This window comes from Cavia porcellus, unplaced genomic scaffold (genome assembly GCF_034190915.1).
Source record: "Cavia porcellus strain 051 isolate PalLab524CR breed Dunkin Hartley unplaced genomic scaffold, mCavPor4.1 scaffold_24, whole genome shotgun sequence".
Taxonomy (NCBI): Eukaryota; Metazoa; Chordata; class Mammalia; order Rodentia; family Caviidae; genus Cavia; species Cavia porcellus.
The window spans coordinates 29303245-29322546 of NW_026947507.1; the positions used below are offsets into that span (position 1 = coordinate 29303245).

At 35.2% G+C, this 19302-nt stretch overlaps 1 protein-coding gene across 1 annotated transcript in view; it reads right to left on the minus strand.

The window, feature by feature from the left end:
• Positions 1-19302, minus strand: part of Tll1 (tolloid like 1) — a 186483-nt gene that overhangs the window by 124650 nt on the left and 42531 nt on the right. The gene's annotated exons all lie outside the window — the stretch shown is intronic.

Consider the following 19302-nt stretch of genomic DNA (forward strand, 5'->3'; position numbering starts at 1 on the left):
TCCAGTTGCTGACTAAAACATTCAAAACTTTCAACTAGTTCAAGCTGGTTGATGATGATGGTCAGGTTTTTCAGATAGATAGATTAATTGATGATTGATAAATTTACTCATTTCCTGTCAATTTGTTCTACTAGTAACAAAAGCATGTTTAAGTCTCCTAGAATCCAGATATAATTATGGATAAAAATAATTACACTTCTCCTTTCTGTTCTTGCTTCAAATATTGTGAAGATTTGACATAAAAATGCCTTGAAAATATTTGTGTTGGTGAGGTGATTTCCCTTTTTGTCTCTGGCAATATTCTTTGTCCAAAATGTGCTTCATTTGTATTAATATTGCCATTCAGCTTTTCGTTTGAGTTTGTGTAATGTACTTTTTCCATCCTTGTTTTGTTTTATTGTCATGTTAGGGATCATTAAGCTTTGCACATGCTAGGCAAGTCCTCTGCCACAATGTTGTGCCCACAGCTCTTCTTCATCTTTCATTTTTAATCTACTGTCTTAGTCACTTTCTTGTCACTGAGACATGACAACCAACAACCACAACTCAAAAGAGAAGAAGATTATCTTGGTTCATGTTTCCAGTTTCCAGTTCGCTGGTTCCAAGGCAGGACAGCACAGCAGAGGTGGTGGTAGAGGAAAGCCACTTACAACATGGTGGCCACCAAACAGAGGGCAAAGGCGGGAGCCGGCTGGAACCCCAAATCTCTCCAGACCCCACTTCCTAACACTCAGCTCTAAGTACAGCATCCCATAACCCAGTCACCCTCCACAAATTCCACCTGTAAAGGGAGGGGGACACTATTTATTTAAACCATATCACCTATTAATATTGTTTCAAATGAGTTTTCTGACTTTTGAAATTGGTTAGGCCACTTACATTTATTGTAGTAGTTCATATGTTTAGATTATGTCCACCATTTTATTGTTACTTTTCTACTTGTTCCCTGAAGTGTTGTTGTATTAGTTTTCTGTCACTAACGTGGCAAATTAGAATAAAGTGTTTAAAACTATGAACATTTATTGCATGGCAATTTCTGTGGACCTGAAATCCAGGCACAATGTTGCGGTGCTACTTACCCTGCTTACACCTTCAGAAACCGAGATATCTGGAGGGCTTGATTTCTTTGAGACAACTCTGGCAAAAAATCATTTTCTACCCATTTAAGTTCTCAGAAGAATTCAGCAGTAGATCAGAGGTTCCTGTTTCCTTACTGGCTATTAGCAAGGAACATTTCTTATCACCTTCACAGTGCTGCATTTCTCTTCTTGCTCTCCACTAACAGTAGGCTGGGTTCTTCTCAGATCATTTATGTCTTTCATTTCTCCCTTTAAGTCCCTTCCCAGTTGTACCTGGATTAGGGCTTCATTGAGTAACCAAGGCTGGGAAACCAGAAGGAACATTTTTAGACTGATGCCTAGCACAGTCTGTCCTTCAGCACCTAGGCATTCAAGACACTCCCAAGTGAAAAATATATTCATCCTTCTCAATGTTCCAAACAGTCTCATCTCATTATTAAAACCATAAGAATTTCATCTAAATATCATCTGTTCAGAAGTCCCAAATCAGTTCCAACGAGGAAAATGGGAAGTAAAATAAAGTCACAATCCAAAAGCAGCTTCAACACACAAAGAGATAAAATAAACTAAGATAAAAAGACCATGAAAAAGCCACTGCAGCTTTTGGTTCCATCCTTTAGGCTCTAAAGTCCACAATTTGGCTTGTTACTCTGCTTTCCACATCATCCTTTTTTTTCCTGGCACCTACTATTTGTTTGCAGCTGAGTATTTACCACCAGCTTTATCTAGTAGAATTTGGTGATCAAATATTCTTATTTCATCTTGTTTCATAATTCTTTTCCATTCGTGTCTAAACTTATAGTGTTTCACTGGTATAAAATTATCAAGAGTTTTGTGAGCTTTATATAAACTTCAAAGGGTTGTTTTTCTGTGAGTCTTCCCTTGATAATCTCTTCTTCATATTTCTGTTGAGATGGGTGAGGGACAACACCCTGTAGATTTCTAGAAGCTCCTTGGTATGAGTGAAGAGATCATGTCAGAGTGACTCTTACCTGAGTAAATATTCTAATCTTTTAATCTTCTCAAGTTTTCAGAGAAGAATCACACCTTAGTCTTTTCACCAGAGCAATCTTTACGGACAGTTGACCTCTTAATTTAAAGCCTCTTTCCATTTGGTTAGAATAAGAACTGAAATCAGTAAGTCCTTGTTCTTTTTACTTTAACAGTTTCCCCTCAATGTATCTCTTCTTTCACATTTTATCACAAGCAACAGAAAACCCAGGTATTAGGGACTAAATATTTGTATTTTCCAGTGAAAAAGAATGTATGTGCTGATCCCTTAACCCCTAGTATGTCCGGTAACATATTCCTGATTTCCTTTTAGATCCTCACTAGCAATATCCTTAGTGTTTACATTCTATAAATGACTTAATCAAAGCAATCTAAGCTTTTATTTCTTTAAAGCATGTTCCTCAAAATTCTCCAAGACTTTGCCCACAGCCTGATTCTAAAACCAATTCCACATTTAAAGGTGATTGTCACAGAAGCACCTTGCTTCCAAGAAGCCACATCTGCATTTATTGTTACCACTGCCATAGTAAATGATCACAAACACAGTGGTTTAACACAGCACTCTGATCTACAACCCCTGTAGCACAGACGTCTGGACAGGATATAGCAAGGCTATTTTCATGGCTTAAGAGTTTCATAAGGTTTATAATGAGGAGTCAACAGGCCTCATTCCTTTCTGGGGCCCCTAGGAAAGAATCACCCATCAAACTCCTTACAGTGGTTGCAAAACTGAATTTACGTACCTAGTACACTTGTTTCCTTGGTGGCTGTCAGCTGGGTGCCATTTTCAAATCAGACAATATCTCCACACAATCAGCCACCATTCTCCCTCTCTACCCATTGAGTGCCATCAACATACTAAGTTCTCCAATACATATCGTTCTTCTCATCTTTTGACCCCGAATGTCCCTAACACTATTACACCACTTTCTGCTCACCATTCACATAATACTCTTTTAAAACACCTGCCAAAAATTTTGCTGCCTCAACAAGTTTTGTTTGAAGTTTTGTGTCCTAAAACATCTCTTGCCAGATCAGTAAGATTTCAGTAGGAACATCAGGCAAGACTGACATCATTCTTCAGTACCTCATGCTGTTCATTGGCTAATCCCGCCCCCCCTCCAGCCTATTTCTTGACTGCAAAATTCTTTTTCCTAAATGATAAAACTTTTCAAGCTTCCTACCAACACATGCTTCTCACAGATGACTATCCCCACTTCTGTATATTCAAAACACCATGCTATAATAAATACTATTCAAGTCATTTATTGAATTAAAAAGCTCTTTCCTGATTTCCCAACTTACATAGTCACTGCCTCAAGTAACAGACATTTCCATTCAGGGTCTCAGAAATCTTAAATATGCTGTGTCCAAAATTTTTTTGAATTCCCACCCCAAATGTAAAACCTATACAAGAATCACACATCTATAGAAACTACCTAAAATTACACATTCTCTGTTTCTACCTTCTTTTTATTTCATTTAATTCCAGCACTAGAATCCAAATCACCCTGTTCCCTGGGTGCCACATCAACATCCTAAAGGCTCTTTCCTTGCTTTATTTTTGCCCACTTCTGGTCCAGTCTCCATCAATAGCAATTCTGAACTCTGAAATTCAGAAACTGTCATCTTTTGCTTAAAACTCTTGCACATTTTCTCTATATACAGAAATCCGGTATTTTAAGTATGGTTTTCCAATCCTTGCTAATGTCTCTGACCTCATCTCATCACATTATTTTGTTTTGAGTTCCAAAAATACATCAAGCCCTTTCCTGCTTCAGTAACTTTGCACATGCTAGTCTATTATGTGTGATAAAACTACTCTTAATCACTGGTTCTTTCTTCTTATATTATTTACTTATTGTATGCTAATCTCTGTTATGCACAAAGGTTGATTTTTGAAAAGTATAAAGAAACTTCAAGGCTTCAAGGTCCACTAGTCAAGGCAGAGAAGACAATATAAAAATGTACCAGTGTGACATCTATGTAAACTATGCCTTTATGTATAGTTTTTATATGTACAGTCAAGTAAGTAAACAATGTCATGATGTTTTTTCAGTTGATGGTTCAGGCCCTTATGAGAAGATAATGTTAAAAGATATGTGAAAGATAAGACAGAATCAAGGAAGATGCCATGAGCATTCAAATGCTTTCTTGAAGAGCACGTACAAAATCCCTGAGTTCAAAGTGTGCTGAGTTACAGCTGGAATACAGCCTTGGAGACTTCAGCTTTTTGAGACATGGATCTACAATACAGTTAGAGAACAGATAAAGACCAAATCAGCAGGGTCTTGAAGATCAGATAAAGAGCTGGAATATTATTATAACTTCACTGCACAGATTTTAGTGTTTCTAAGCAATGAGTGATAAATTTTGATGCAGTACATATTTTAAAATCTCTCCATATGACATAGTCTAAAATCAACAGTTGAGATTACTAAAAATAAGATTTTTTCCAGATACTAAGTGTGCCTCCAAAGTATTTAATTTTTGCTATAAATATATATCAACTGGTAGTATATTGCCAATAGCAGATTTCATGAAACTCTAAATAATTATTTATATGAAGCTACTAACATGTGTATGTACAGACAAAAAGGAATCAGTTCAGTGTAAAAAGATGGGCAGAAACCAATATATAATAGGCACATGCAGCAGCAATAAAAATGTCCAATTGTAAATGTGCACTTTCCAATAAATGCACATGAAAAAGTAAGAAATAAAAAGTTACTCCAATCTACACTAGCAGCTTTATTTATATAGTGCATGCATTTTTCCAAGGCTTTAAATATGAGGTCAGTAATAAGTATTTTGCTTCACATTTTCCAAAGAGTACATGTGGCTTAGGAAGACTATGGGCAACAGTTTCCAAATAACCACAGCTACACTCAAATCCATTGCTTACTTAATGCTTCCTGGCATGAGTATCTTAAAGATTCAACTTTTAAGGAGTCAAGCAGTCTTATTTTACAGAAGCATTCTGTATTAGAGGCAATTAATCTATTCTTAAATCAAGTCACATTGTGAGTATCAAAGTAAAACAAAAACCAAGAGAGAAGAACTTGTGATCTTTTAAAACTTGGAAGCCCCAAATTCTCTGTGAAGATTTCTGAAAGAACAAAAGAAACTTAACTATAACCAATAAGGAAAATAATTCTGTCAAGGAAATGACTTCTAAGAAACAACATTTTCTTCTTTTTCATGAAAGTTTTTTTTTTTATTTTGAGCATTGGTTTTAATTGTTAAGTAAGCATCCTCTTAAAAACAAACATCCACTTTAGCAATTATTGCATTTGTATAAGCTAGCAAATCTATTCCGATATGCTGAGTATACTAAATGAAAAATGGAGTTTATATGGAAATGCAGTTAATTCTGATTTAAGGTACCCAGACAAACATTGCAAGTTTAAAAAGAGTTTCTCCCTAGGGAACTTGGATGACGCATTCACCTTCATAATTCAAAGTTTTTCTGTGATTTTCAAATGAAATTCTGTGAATGAAAATTTCTTTCTGACATGAAATTAAATGGAGCTCAAGAAGAACCTGGGCCTAGACTGAAACATATGTCTTCATTTCTGATAAAATCTATGTTTGTGAGTAATCTAAACTACCAATAGAATCACAAAATGGTTCTCACTTACTAAGTAAGCTTCTGATGGTATGAATGTACTTTAAATGTTGCCCTGATTCTCAGTTACTCTGTGAAGACAGAAATGTAATAAAAACATCTTTGCAAAAGAAGAATCAAGTGCTGGTTCAAATTTCCAGTTAATATCCTACCACCATAAGAAAGTACTCGGCTAGGTTATATTTTGAGGACATATAATGCAACTTCTGCCACAGACAAATAAAAGGACAGCCAAATAAAAAGTGAAAATGCTATAAAAGCCTAGCACCATTATTTTTAACGCAGTCACAAATGGACAGAGAAAGATGACTTTCTGGCGTCAGCAGTGATCAAGCTGAGTGTTGGAGAAAGATGAATAGTTAGCCAAGAAAATAAATGGAGAGGGAAGCTCCTTAAAGAAAAGTGTATGAAACCACATCACAGAGATGTGAAATGTCCAGATTTCACTCAGCAACTGCAAATGCCAATGTTGTTGGGAGCATAAGGTTTGTGGAGAGACATGGCCAAAAATGAAGGGTGGAAAGGATGACAGCAGATGTCCTTGGTGATGATGATGATCTAACTATTTTTTGGAAGTGAATTAGCTTTGCATTGCTGTGGGAAAAGGACCTCAGAAAATCACCATAAAGGGAACAAAGATTTATGTGGACTTAGGTTTCATAGGTCTTAGTCTGTGGTTACTTGGTTGTCCTGTTTCTGGGCCTGCAGTGTAGCAGGATAGCACGGTGATGGGGTGTGGTGAAGTAGGGCTGCTCACCGACTGGAGGCCAGAAAGAAAAAGGAGGGAGAAGGCCAAGGAACAAGACATACTCATCAAGGACACAGACCTCCAGTAATCTTCCTCCCATCTAGGATTCCTTTCCTAAAGGTTCAATCACCTGCCCTGAGGGCCACCAGCTAGGGACAAGGCCTTTGGGGGACATTCCAGATCCAAACTATAACAGGAAGTGACTTAATCTTTCTCTACACTCCAGCCTCCATCTGCAAAATGGGCTAACAATACCTATAATTTTGTGAAGAATAAATGAGTTAATAAAATATTAAAACAACACAATGGCTAGGAATTGTCTACATTTAATTATTTGAATTAATTCTCTTAGTAACTAACAAAATAAGAATTCCTGCTGCAGATCTTATAGCTAGATAATTGCCCTATCCAGGACCTAAACTCAAACTGGAGGAACTCTAAAGCCATTAATTGTAACAGCATCTGAAGAATCACGCTTCATGATCTCCAAGAGTAAGGCAAATAAGCATTTAACTAATACAGTATTATTCCTTGTATTTTGTGTTTAGATAATTCCTTCCTATCTTTAGATTAGCTTTAGGTACTTTTTTAAATGGATATATGCCAAACTTAGAGATATTTCTATGTTGATACTGGGCTAAAAAATAATACTAACAATTTGTTAAAAGGCAATGCTAAATTTGGTTAAGTACTAAACCTAAGTGACAACTATTAAAATACGTCTCATCCTTATCACATTTCCAACTTGTACATTTTAAACTTTGCTATAATAGTTGGTACAATTCCTTCATCCATTCCTGATATGATCTCTTTGTGTTTTCCAATGATTTTCTCTTAAATATAGAGAATTTAAGAATTTATGCTTCAACATAAGATCTGTTCATTCTCTAAGATATTTGAAGACTTACTTCTCAGAGTCTCTCATAAGTAAGAATGGAATCTACTTCTACTTTATCAAATAGCAAAATTTCATTCCATTAACACATTGTGTTCAGAGGGAAAGCAGAACAAGATTCCTAAATAAAATATGTCTTTCAAAGAAGTACCTAGAAAATACTCATTTTATGTTTTGTATAACCTTGACAAATTGCAAAAACAGAAGATACAGAAAATATATACTATATATACATATGATGTGTATATCTAACTGTAGATATAGAAAGATACAAAAAATTATTCAGAATCTATGGCTTATTCTCAGATCAAAATGATTCAAAGGAATCACGAAATCTGGTAAAAATAAAAGCAAGCTAAATGAAGAGTTATCCTATACATAAAATAAATAAAATAAGCAATTGTAAGAGACAGGCTTAAGCAAATATATGACATTTCCAGCTAAATGTCAGGATGTAGAACATCAGGAAGATAACCCACAAAATGGATCACACTTGCAGAATGCAAACAAGTCTGGGCCAGTCCGATACCATGCTTCGTCGGGAAACTAGATAACAAAGGTTGTCCATGTGCATTCTGCTCTTTCATAAAATAGAGAGTACAAGGTAAGTAAAGGTCACATATCCACATCATGTCTTTCCTAACAATAATATGGGCAGGAATACTTAGGAGGGAAAAAAATATCAAAGTGTTTTGCTTGGAACAATGTCTCCTATGCACATGTCAATATTAATGAGACATTATATTTTCTTGAAAAAAATTAAGAAATGTCTTCTTTTCATACAACAAATTTAACCATCATAAAAGTAAAAACCTCTTGATAATGATTATATCTAGTGAGTATAAACATGTATTTGCATAACTTCTGTGTAATACATGGGAATTCCTAAAAATTGTACAAACACATAGCATGTATTTAATTACATGTATATTTATTACATAAACATATGTAATTATTTTAGATCATTCTACTGAATTTCAGGTTTAATACCCAAATGTATGATATGTATCTCTTATTAAAATAAAAATGACAAATGCTCAAATTGGATGCAAGAAGCCACTAGTAAAAGAAAATATTGAACATAATCACATACATTTTTGAAGAAAGAGTAAAGTGAATTGATCTAATTGAAAAACTACGTAGGATAGAGTTAAAGATAATTCTATAATGTCAAGGCTGACTGCACAGGAAAATTGTGGTGCCATGAAAATAGAAAAATACAGAGGAGAAGCTGATATTGTGAGAAAGATGACTTTGCCTTCATTATCTGTGTTGTATGTAAATGAGTAGAATACACAACTAAAAATTTAAAATATCCAGGAGAAGACGAATACTTGAACTGCAGTTGTTTTAGTAAGAGCTAGATGTTACAACAAGAATGATGATGGGTGAAAAGTCAGAAGATGGATAATGATAAAAATCTAAATTATATCCACATGAGATAAAAACTCATGTCAGTGGGAAGACAAAAGAGGAAAATTTCATATGAAAAAAGTAATGAAAATCATGAAAATTAAACAAAAAGAGTTCTCCAAGAGTAATGCAGAAATTGTGTCAGAGCTGCAAATACTGAAGTTTAAATGCAAGAAGTCCTAGGAATATTCAAGGATATGGTTGTAGACTTCTCACTTAAGATGGATGCAAAAAGATATTAATATGTCTTTCTACACTCAGATACCTCCCCTTAGTAATAAACAGAACAAGAAACAAATAGACCCCATCATGGATGAAACCACAAAATACTCCTAACCTAGAAATAGTAGGTGGATAAAGGGTGAACAAGTGATTTATTAAAGTGTAAGACTAAAAACTCTTTCAGAAACAATGAGGAAAAACAGATCAATTTTCCCAGTAGACCCAAGAAGGGCTCAAACCCTGTAGGCTCCTAATATAACAGAAGAGATATGACTGGCAATGACAGTGCATAAATCAACTTCAAAATCAGTTGAAAGAATAATCAGATACTGTCATCTTACCAAATCCTGATCTGTCAGGCTACATAAAAGAAGGGAGTTTTATAGATTTTGTTGAAAATAGATTTAATGACACCAAACAAAGCATAAAATAGAATGAGGTGTGAAATTCAAAACAAGATGATATTCTACATATCTACATATTCATCAGTGAGATCCAGAGCTCCCTTCCCTGATCTAAATCTAACAGGTTATAAAACCAAAAGGCACACTAGTTGCTCTTTCCGTTAAAGTAGAAATTCGTGTTAAGAAACTCCCAAACTAAAGGGGTAAACTGTAGATGAAAACAACTCACCTGTGCTTGTTCTAATAAATGAGTGGAAACCTTCACTAAGGTACATGTCTGAGAAATTTGAGAACACTGAGTACAAAATCAAATCCTAAAAGCTCATTGAAAAACTCAGAAAAAAGAGAAAAATAAAAACAGGATTCCAAACGGTTTCTGTATTTTACACATCAGGTTGTAAAATACACTGGGGCAACATTTCAGACTTAAAGTGTAACTGCTATCATTTTATACCTATTTTGTGAAAGTAACAAAACAAATATGAAAGACCATAATTCAAAGAAAAATTTCTTAGCATAAAGATGTTTGAAATTATGCATTTAAAAAGTATGTGGTAAGTAATAAGAACTGTGGGAATAATAAAACCCAAAATGTGTAATTGTTGTTGTAAAAAAGAGAGGAAATGAAAGTACTCTAAAGGATAAAATTGCATGTATATTTAAGTGTGTAAGATAGGAAACCATATTGCTAAGTTTTTGTTGGATCATTGAACAGAACTGTTTGCAGTCTTACTGTTTGAATGCCCACTTTGTATGCTTTAATTTTGTAACTTGAACAATTATTTCTAAGATGACAATATGTAATCTATTAACTAGTGATTTCTTACTGTTTTTTTTTTTAATTCTATATTACTTGTACCCTTTTACTGTTTTGTTTTGGTTTTTTTGTCTTTAAATAAAAATATTTTTTAAAAATAAAAAGTATGTGGTGTAACTGTAAGTGACAACTCCTTATTCCAGCATCAACGTATTATCTAACAAACTTCTGAACTTGAAAAGAAAAAATAATACAGGCATTTGATAAAAGGAACATGTGACATCTAAGGGAAAGAAAATAATTTTCAAAATATATGAAAATGTGACTCAGATTTTATCCTCAGAAAAATTTACTTTTGACACAAAAGATACAAACTGTAATCAATGTTTAAAAAAAGGTCAGAGAATGTGAATACTACCACTTCTTGAGAAAATCCACTAAAGAACAAACTCCAATAACTCAAATGACTAGAGGAACATCAATAGAAGAAATGGAGAAGACCATCAAATAAACAGTTGTTTCCAGAATACAAAGAAATGAAATGTAGAGTAAAATAATATCATATGAGATGGCTTTAAAGGCTGACAATTATGACACAGGATTCGAAATACAGCACATAAAAACTATACCAAGTTATTGCTCTAGTAATTAAAAGATTGGTTTTAGTATCAACACTTATTTTGAGGATGTGGTATGTGAAATGTGGAGTAAAATAGTTACATAATATTCTGATTTTTAACATCATCTACCTTTGGAAACCAAAGTGAAATAAAGAGATTAAGCAAAACTCCAGTGATCTAAAACTTGAGTTGGAAGCACCTGAATGAATACATCAAATATTTCCCCTCTTCTAAAATATGTAAATGGGTCCTAGCTGTTACAGTGAATGCACTGAGAAATAATGATTAACAAAGATACCTTGAAGCATAAAGAAAGAATAGAAGAAGAAATTTGGATATATGTAATAAACTTCTTATGAAATTTGTAAATTTTATTTGATGACTAGAACATAAATTATGTCCACATCATTTAAAGTGGATATGATGATATTTAAAAATAGAAAAGGTACAGATATCTAGATGAAACCAAGGTTTGTTACAGTAATATCATAATATTATAGATAAAAATAAGTACATACATATATTATAAAAACTAACACTATGAAAACTACACAGTTCAATGCAGTCAAAGCCACCATAGACAAAGGGAGATGGAATACTAATCATTTTCAGTGTAGAAAATTGATATGCATAAATTATTTTAAACTAATCAGCTCACAACGATATTCACAAACACTAATTGATCACTTTTACAGAATTATAAGCGGTGAAATTTTTGTCTTTAAGTTGTATAAACAATCATTTTTCTTGCTTCTTATTACATGGAGTATATTTCTGGGTAACCAAACAATAAAAGGGGAAGTATTTTATTATGAAATTATTTATATACATATAAAGAATAATAGAACATTGTTATTTTCCAATATCTAAAGAATTGTCATTCTAATCATTGAGTATCAAAAGCTATTAACATTAAAAAATATTTAAAACCAGTTTTTTGTAGGTCTTGATAAATGAATACACCTTTACCCCAAAATAACTTGGGTCTGATTACATGTCTGTATCCAACGGCCAACTACAGAAAATATTGAAATCAAGGGAAAATGTTGAACACCCTAAGTATCAAAGTCATCCAAATCTAGACTATGATAAACTGTACCAGTTAAGGAGTAAAAATTCTTCTCCAACAGAGTTTAAGGAAAAAAAGAGATTGAGGAGAACACTGAAGACTGAAAGAGACTTAAAAAGAGTTCAAGTTTTTAAATGGAGCAGATTGAACTACAGTGTGTAGCTTGCACATTTTGCTGATAAAAGCATAGCAGAAAGTAATTATCAAAAAAAAAAAGAACCAGTTACATCTGAGGAATAGGAGAGACTCATGATCCGGGTGAAGCACATGACATCTTCCAGGTTGAGGGCAAAATGTTCCATTACTTAAATTGGTGGAAATTACAAGGGTATTTAGCTATGATTTACTAAGCTATACATTTGTTTTGTCTCGTTTCCTGCATCTGAGCTTTACTGTATAATACTCAAATTTTAAAAAGTTAAACATAGATCATTTATGCTAAGTTAGCACGACATTGAATTTCTATACGACTAAAGCAAAAGAGAATAATGCCAGACAGATAATATTTACTCTTTTAGCATAACGTGCTCCTAAAGAAACTATAGACATTTTTTATTTATTATAAGATTTTCTGTCACAAGGTTATTTCTAACATGTTGTATTTATTGAAGCTTAGCAACTTGAACAGGCAGAACCCCAGACTTCAGATAAGCCTAAATTTTAATCCCAGCTCCAGTTCTTTTCAGTTCCAAAATTTAGCCTTTATGATTTTCAGTTTCTATATCTGCAAAGTGGGAAGACTACTGGATACTATTGCTTTTAAAACTGGAAATATTTTACATAAGGAGCCTAAAAACAATCTAAGCAATCGTGAAACATTATCTACTATTTTGATTACAGAAATTCCTTTTGTAATTCCAATATTAACTTTAGCAAAGTAAACACCCTACTACTGACTCTTCCCAGCAGTATTTTATAACAAAGGAAACACAGATCAAATTTTTGGCTCAAATTAATTAATCTTAACATTTTTAGCTCATTTTCCACTATTGACTTACAGGTATTTGGAACTAATAAGTAATACAATTATCTTTTCATTACAGGATCCTGCAATCATTGCGACAAACAAGTTAAAATGTACTAGACTGCTGGAGACCCCTAACAAGGAAACAAACCACCAGCAAATCAGCTAAAGGTAGTAATGGGAATCTGTAGGAATCCGCAACCAAGGTGTTAAAGGAACATGTGGTACAGAACAGAGAGAATATCTCTTCCTTTATTTCTGACTTTCTCATTTCAAAAGAACCTCTTCTTAAGTGTTTTCAGTTCGTACTAAGATCTCCCACTGGCCTGGAGGGCTTTGTGTCTGATTTATAAGGGCCACATTCTGCAACCTTTAAAAGACATTTAAATCCTTACTTTAAAAAAAAGCCTCATCTTCAGCCAAGAATATAGTCAGTGTAAGTCAGATCAGGAAGTTATAGAAGATTTTTGAAAACATCATTGTAGTTTTTAATTTCCCATGTTCTAAAGAGTCTTTCCTAACAGACATTTTGCACTTAAAAGGAGAGGATGAATGACGCCATGAGGAAGTAGACATGACCAAGGGGGAATTTCCAGTAAAACTCAAAGTAGAAATAAAAGAAATTTAAGGATAAGAAGAGCAACAGGGGAATCAGTCAAGTGCCTGAACTCCCACAGCATGTGTCGCAATAGCAAGTGATCAGCACAAGGAAGAGGCACAGACATGCTGAAAAGAAAGAAGGGACAATGAAGGGAAAACTTGGAACTCCAGAAGGCAAGTTGCTGTCAAATGTCCCCATGCAATGTGGTGCAGCCACCACAGAATAAAAATGGCAGTGTCTCTGTGCTAGGTAGAAAGGAACCCAAGTTAGCACTTCGGAGCACGCCTTAACTTGTGAGGCAGGCACTTGGGGCACTTCCTGCTGGCACCCTGTTCAGGATGCAGAAGGGAAATGAAAGGGCTGTTGAGATGTCAAAGGGTGGGAACTGCAACACTACAAAGGAGCTGTGAAACAGAAAGAACAAACTCCCCAGCTGGGATGGCCTGTGGCCCTTAGGATTTGCAATGACAGTGACATTCCATGTTGTCTGCCTTATCAGCAACAATAGTCTATGGTCCCTGTTTTCACAGTGGACATCAGCTGAGGAAGTAGCAGGGGCACAGCACCAGTATCATCAGTCTCCAGAGAGGCCAGTGAGAAGCCAAGAACAACACTCAGCACTGAGGCTTCCTCCCGCCCATTCTCCGTGAACCTCCATAACATCTCAGGGAATATATGGGGGAAAACCCAATCAGACGGGAAAGCGAATTTAATGAACAACTATGCAAAATGAGGTGGAAAAGTGCCATCACAAAAGAGGTCAGAAAAGTTTAGTCTTGGGAAAATTTAAATTGTCAAATCAATGCATACAAACAGAGAGTCTTTTTTATTGAATCATAGTTAAGATTATATTACTGAATTTGTACTGTCTTAAAATATCTTTCTAGCAATTCTAAATCTCCTTAACAGCAAGAGATTGCAAACAAATTCTAGAAAAAGCAGAAGAAATTCTGTAGCTTATATTTTAGAACACCTAATTAAAAGCAGGATTAATTTCCTATTCCCAGTCTCTATATCTGACTTTGTAGCTAAATTCTTCCTTGGGTATCCCTGATTTGAAAAGTTTCTTAGTTATCCTTATTTATTAAGCTTCCTTTTGCTTTAGCATAAATAGTTTTACAGATAGAACTTTGTAAATAAGGTATTGATAAGGAATATGAGGAATACCTTCTGCTAGGAACTCACTTTTATTCACAAAAAGTATAAAATCTGACAATCTCCTAGTACAAAACATGTATCTAAAAGAGACAGTTTTATGAAGAACAGATTAATCAAAATTTTCTGAGGTAAAAATGTATGATAACATGCCAAATAGCTGAAACAATAGTGTTATATTTTTAAGAAAGAAAAGAGGAAAGAGAATCTCACCAGTATAGAGTATCTAACTAGGGGAATTTATGATGTTAACTAGCTCTTTGCTGAGGCCACCCCAGGGGGAGGACCACCAGCGTCTCCTGAGATTCCTGCCATGTTGGAACTTAGGGCACTGGAAAACCAAGCAACCAGCTCGCCTCCCTGCTAAAGGGTAGTGAGCCTAGTGGCACACAGACTGAGAATCAAACATCCCCACCCACCTTCCCGCCATCAGTAAATGGGAGCCAGAGATCTGAGCATCTCTTGGCAGGTTGACCATATGCAATATAGCAAATAAGGGGAATTTCCTTCTACCATCTCTTTGAAGGCCAATATTTATACCACTGTTTTGCTTTATTCTGATTAATGATATTGCTCTATTCAATGTTCTGTTTTGATAAGTTCTGTAATGTTCTGCATTTCATTTTATTTTGCTATACCTGATGAAAGAATAACTATTGTAAAGATAATGAGATATACTGTGGTACCTATTACTGTTAACCTGGTAACTTGCTGGGAAGCTCTGTACCAATTTCACTACACTGTCTAAATTGGCAAAAAATAAATAAATAAAAGATAAATAATACAGTTACTTCACTGTTATAAAAATAAAAAAAATAGGTCTGATGTCATTTCTTGTCTTTGGTTCTCTCCTCTTTTTATTAAATCTGTGTGGTTGCTGAAGATGAATTCCAGAGTAGGTGGAGAAGTGTTGCAACATACCAGACAGCAAACATTTCCTATCCTACAACATCCAATCAAAAGTATGGCTGCAGGGAAAGAAAATTCCCTACCGGTGATTCTGTCACTGTCAGACTCTACCAGTCTCTCACTTGAAATTCTTACTAATCTGCTCGGCAGTGCTTCTGCTTTATTCCTAAAAACCATACGGGTTTCCTTGCCAATTATCCAGCCACCTACTAACAACTAGTCTTTACCTCAGGCTGCTTCCTCTGTGCAAATCTGTCTGTCAGAATAAGTAGAGAACTACCCTGTGCAGAAGAGAAAGTCAACAATTACTATCTCCCGTCACATTTGACATTTTTAACTTTAAAAGAGAAAAGTAAACTGAAAAGAACCTAACCATACAAGGGCAGAACTTTAAGAAAATCCAATTAAGCTCAGAAATGAAAACTATAATTCTGCTACTTAAAACAAGTCTCCCATAGCATTAAAACTATTCTGTACATCCTAATGTTTTACTCATGGAATATAATCGATGTCTTGGTTTTATGATTTCAAGAACTGTCATAGTCATCTGTATCAATAAACTGATAAAATAACTCATAAATTATATTACCTGGTTTTCATACAAATTATGACTATGACAAAAGTGATCTACAAAATAGATTTAATAACTATCCTACCTTAAACAAATGGAGAAACAATGTAAAAGTACTTAGGGTAGTGCCTAATACCTAATAAGCATGCCATCAGCATTTGCTATTACAGTTTATTCATTTTTGTGAAATAACCAATAGTGTATTATTCAGTATCAATAAACAACCACTATTCTGCAATATTCATATGTACTTCTCTCAAGTGCTCAAAACTTATAACAAATATTTCTGTTATGTATTACTTCAACAATTGTATTTTAAAATATTTTCTCAGGCTTTATGTATCAAGTAAAAAAAAGTATTTGTGTTTCTTTTAATGCAGAGAACAGCAGTTATTTTCTATAAAGATTCAGAAAGTAAATATGTTATGTTAGCCTTTTGCAATTACTAACCTCTCCCATTACAGCACAAAAAGTCACAAAAAAAATGTAAAGGGATAAACCTTTATGTTTAAAGTATTGAATAAATGAGTTTTCACTTAGAAAGCAAGTATAATAGATAGCAAAAAGATATAAATTTATCATATGTTACATAAGGAACTGTCATTAAGAGCTCAATATTTTAAATTCTCATATATTATACTTAAGATACTATATACAATTAATTCATTGTAGCCCTCTACTACTATCACTGGTGGTCTATAAATAACAAAGAGAAACAAAAAGACTTTTGGACACTTATACCTTCTCTTCCCCTCACCGAGCTGATAAAAAGTAGCTGAACTCCAGAGATTTCTGGGCGAATGCATCCAGGTCCTGATTTCTGAACATTCCCTTTTGGCTCGAAAAGTATTGGCTTAATTTGCAGGCCAAATTAGTAAAGCTGTACTGGTTTAACTCCTGCCAACTCTGCTCTTTTCTAGGATATTTATTGAGTTAAGTAAGATTGTGGCAAATCATAATGACCAGTTAATCAAGAATTTTACTTTCAGATGGGAGGAAGAAAAAGGAATTGGCAAATGTCTGACTACTTCGAATTTTATCACATAAACAGGGAATAATATGATATCAATGGGTAGAAAAATGCTTATATGTGCTATGGAACTTTTTCTTTTCACATACTCTGCAGACATTACTTCATAAGTCCTGAACAGAAACAGCAGGTATTATGAGATTTATTTCTAGAAAGAGTGCAGACATCAAACAATAACATGTCACAGAAAGTCAGCTGTTTGGCTAGGAATAGAAGACAGATTTTTCTGACCGTTCACCAAGTCACTGTGATTTCTACTACATGACTTCTCTTTATATCAAGATATTTCCGAAGGAAAGCTATGGGGAAAGTTATTCCACTTAAACTCCACTCCTCAGAGAAAAGTCAGACATCTCGAGGGAAAACTCATGTGAAATTCATCTGCTTCTTTACAGACAACAGAAAGATGAATTTCCCTTGGAATACTCCTGTTTCCTTCTTGATATACACTAAGGGAAGGTTTTGACTTCACAGCTTCAAAAGAAAATTGAGTGTGAGAGTGGCTGAGAATCCCTTATTCAGCAATTCTGGGCAGCACTGGTTTCCCCAAGCCAAAAAATAGGTACAGCCTACTGTCAGTTTATGTCAGAAATCTTGGCATATCTTTATATTCTCTTCTTTTAGAAGGCTAAACAGGATAGCACTACACTTGTTTCACCTGAGTTTGTGAATTAAATTCAAAATTTTAATTACCCAAATACACTGCCGAAAGGAAGTTACTAAAATTCACAATTACTTCAAGGAAACTTGACTGGGGAAATATCAGGCCCTCTCTTTTTATGACTGGATCTGCTGTAGCTTTTTCTGCAGTACAACTCCCAGTGTTAACAATGAAGCAGCATACATGACACACACATTAAGACAAGTAAAGGAGGAAGACAGAGCCTGAAGGAATCTGGGTCCTGTAATTGAAACTGTCTGTGCTTGTGACTCGTACGCTGGCAATGAATGTCTGCAGTGTAAGACCAGGGTGAGGGGCAATGCTCAGCTATCACAGCTAAGGTTCTTTTGGAAAGTGGTGATGTTTTAAGACAATAGGAGAAATGTATTTTTATTCAGTGACTTTCATATTCAGGCATACTTACAACTTGTCAACATTATTGAACTTACCAAGGTTTTTCACAATTGCAAGCAAGCTTTGTTTCTGCTGATATTTCTGTCTGGAAAGTCTTTACTCTCCTTCTTCCAGTGAATCTCCTCCAGGCAGATTTACCCAACGTTAATTTATCCCTGTGGCTTCCCTCACCTGTTCTACCATGCAACTGGTCATGCTTTCCTTAGACTTCTTATCCCATGCAAGGTCACTTCTGTGGACCTGTTGGTCACACCAGGTAAGTCAAGGCCTTCAAACATCAGAACTACTTTCAGCACACTGTGGGACAAAATGGGCAAGTCAGGTGGCAACAATTTTGCAAAATTATCTTTATTTTGTTCAGCTAAACGAAACTTTAGATCTTCTTTAATTCTGATTTCTAGAAATAGAAAATGAATTATTGAGTAACATGACTGAAAGAGTTGCTGGCCCAGACCGGACACTTTAACCAGGAAAAAGTCGCAGCCGCTGCCTCCCCCGACCCTATAGACTTGCCTGTAACCCTATACCCCCATCCCTAGAAACCTGTTTCTGGCGCTAAACTGTGTGCCAATGAAATACCTGTGCATCTCTAATGGCCTTAGGGCACTGCCCTAAGCTTAGGCTATTTATGTTCCCCCACGCCACGTGTCCGAGAGAGAGATCGCCAGATTCCAGGGGCCAGTGCGTCACGGCCCCAGGTACAGTGGAGACGCTGCGCCCCGGGCCGGCAGGGGGGGTCTCTCCCCGCATTCCCGAAATAAAGCCACCGCCGCCCACTACTTTCACCGCCGTCCACTCCACTCCTTCCACGGACCTCTTCCTCTCCCTCTTCCCATCCTCTCCCTTCTTCTCAGACCTAACAATGACCAAGATCATACAACTGCAATGCATGGCTTTCTTCCTTTCTATTCTCAACTATATCAGAGATTAAGAAATATTGCATTTAGCACAAAATAGCCTCTCACTTATCTCCACACCAAGTGACACATACCTATTTAAGAAAGAGAGAAAGAAAATAAAAGAAAAAAAGGGGGGGAAAGACAAGAAGGAAGAACCCAAACTGTAAATATTCCTAGACCAAGTTTGCTCAGTGTCAACAAACCTGAAATTTAACAGCATCCCTAGCCTCCACTCCTTAGATGCCAATCACA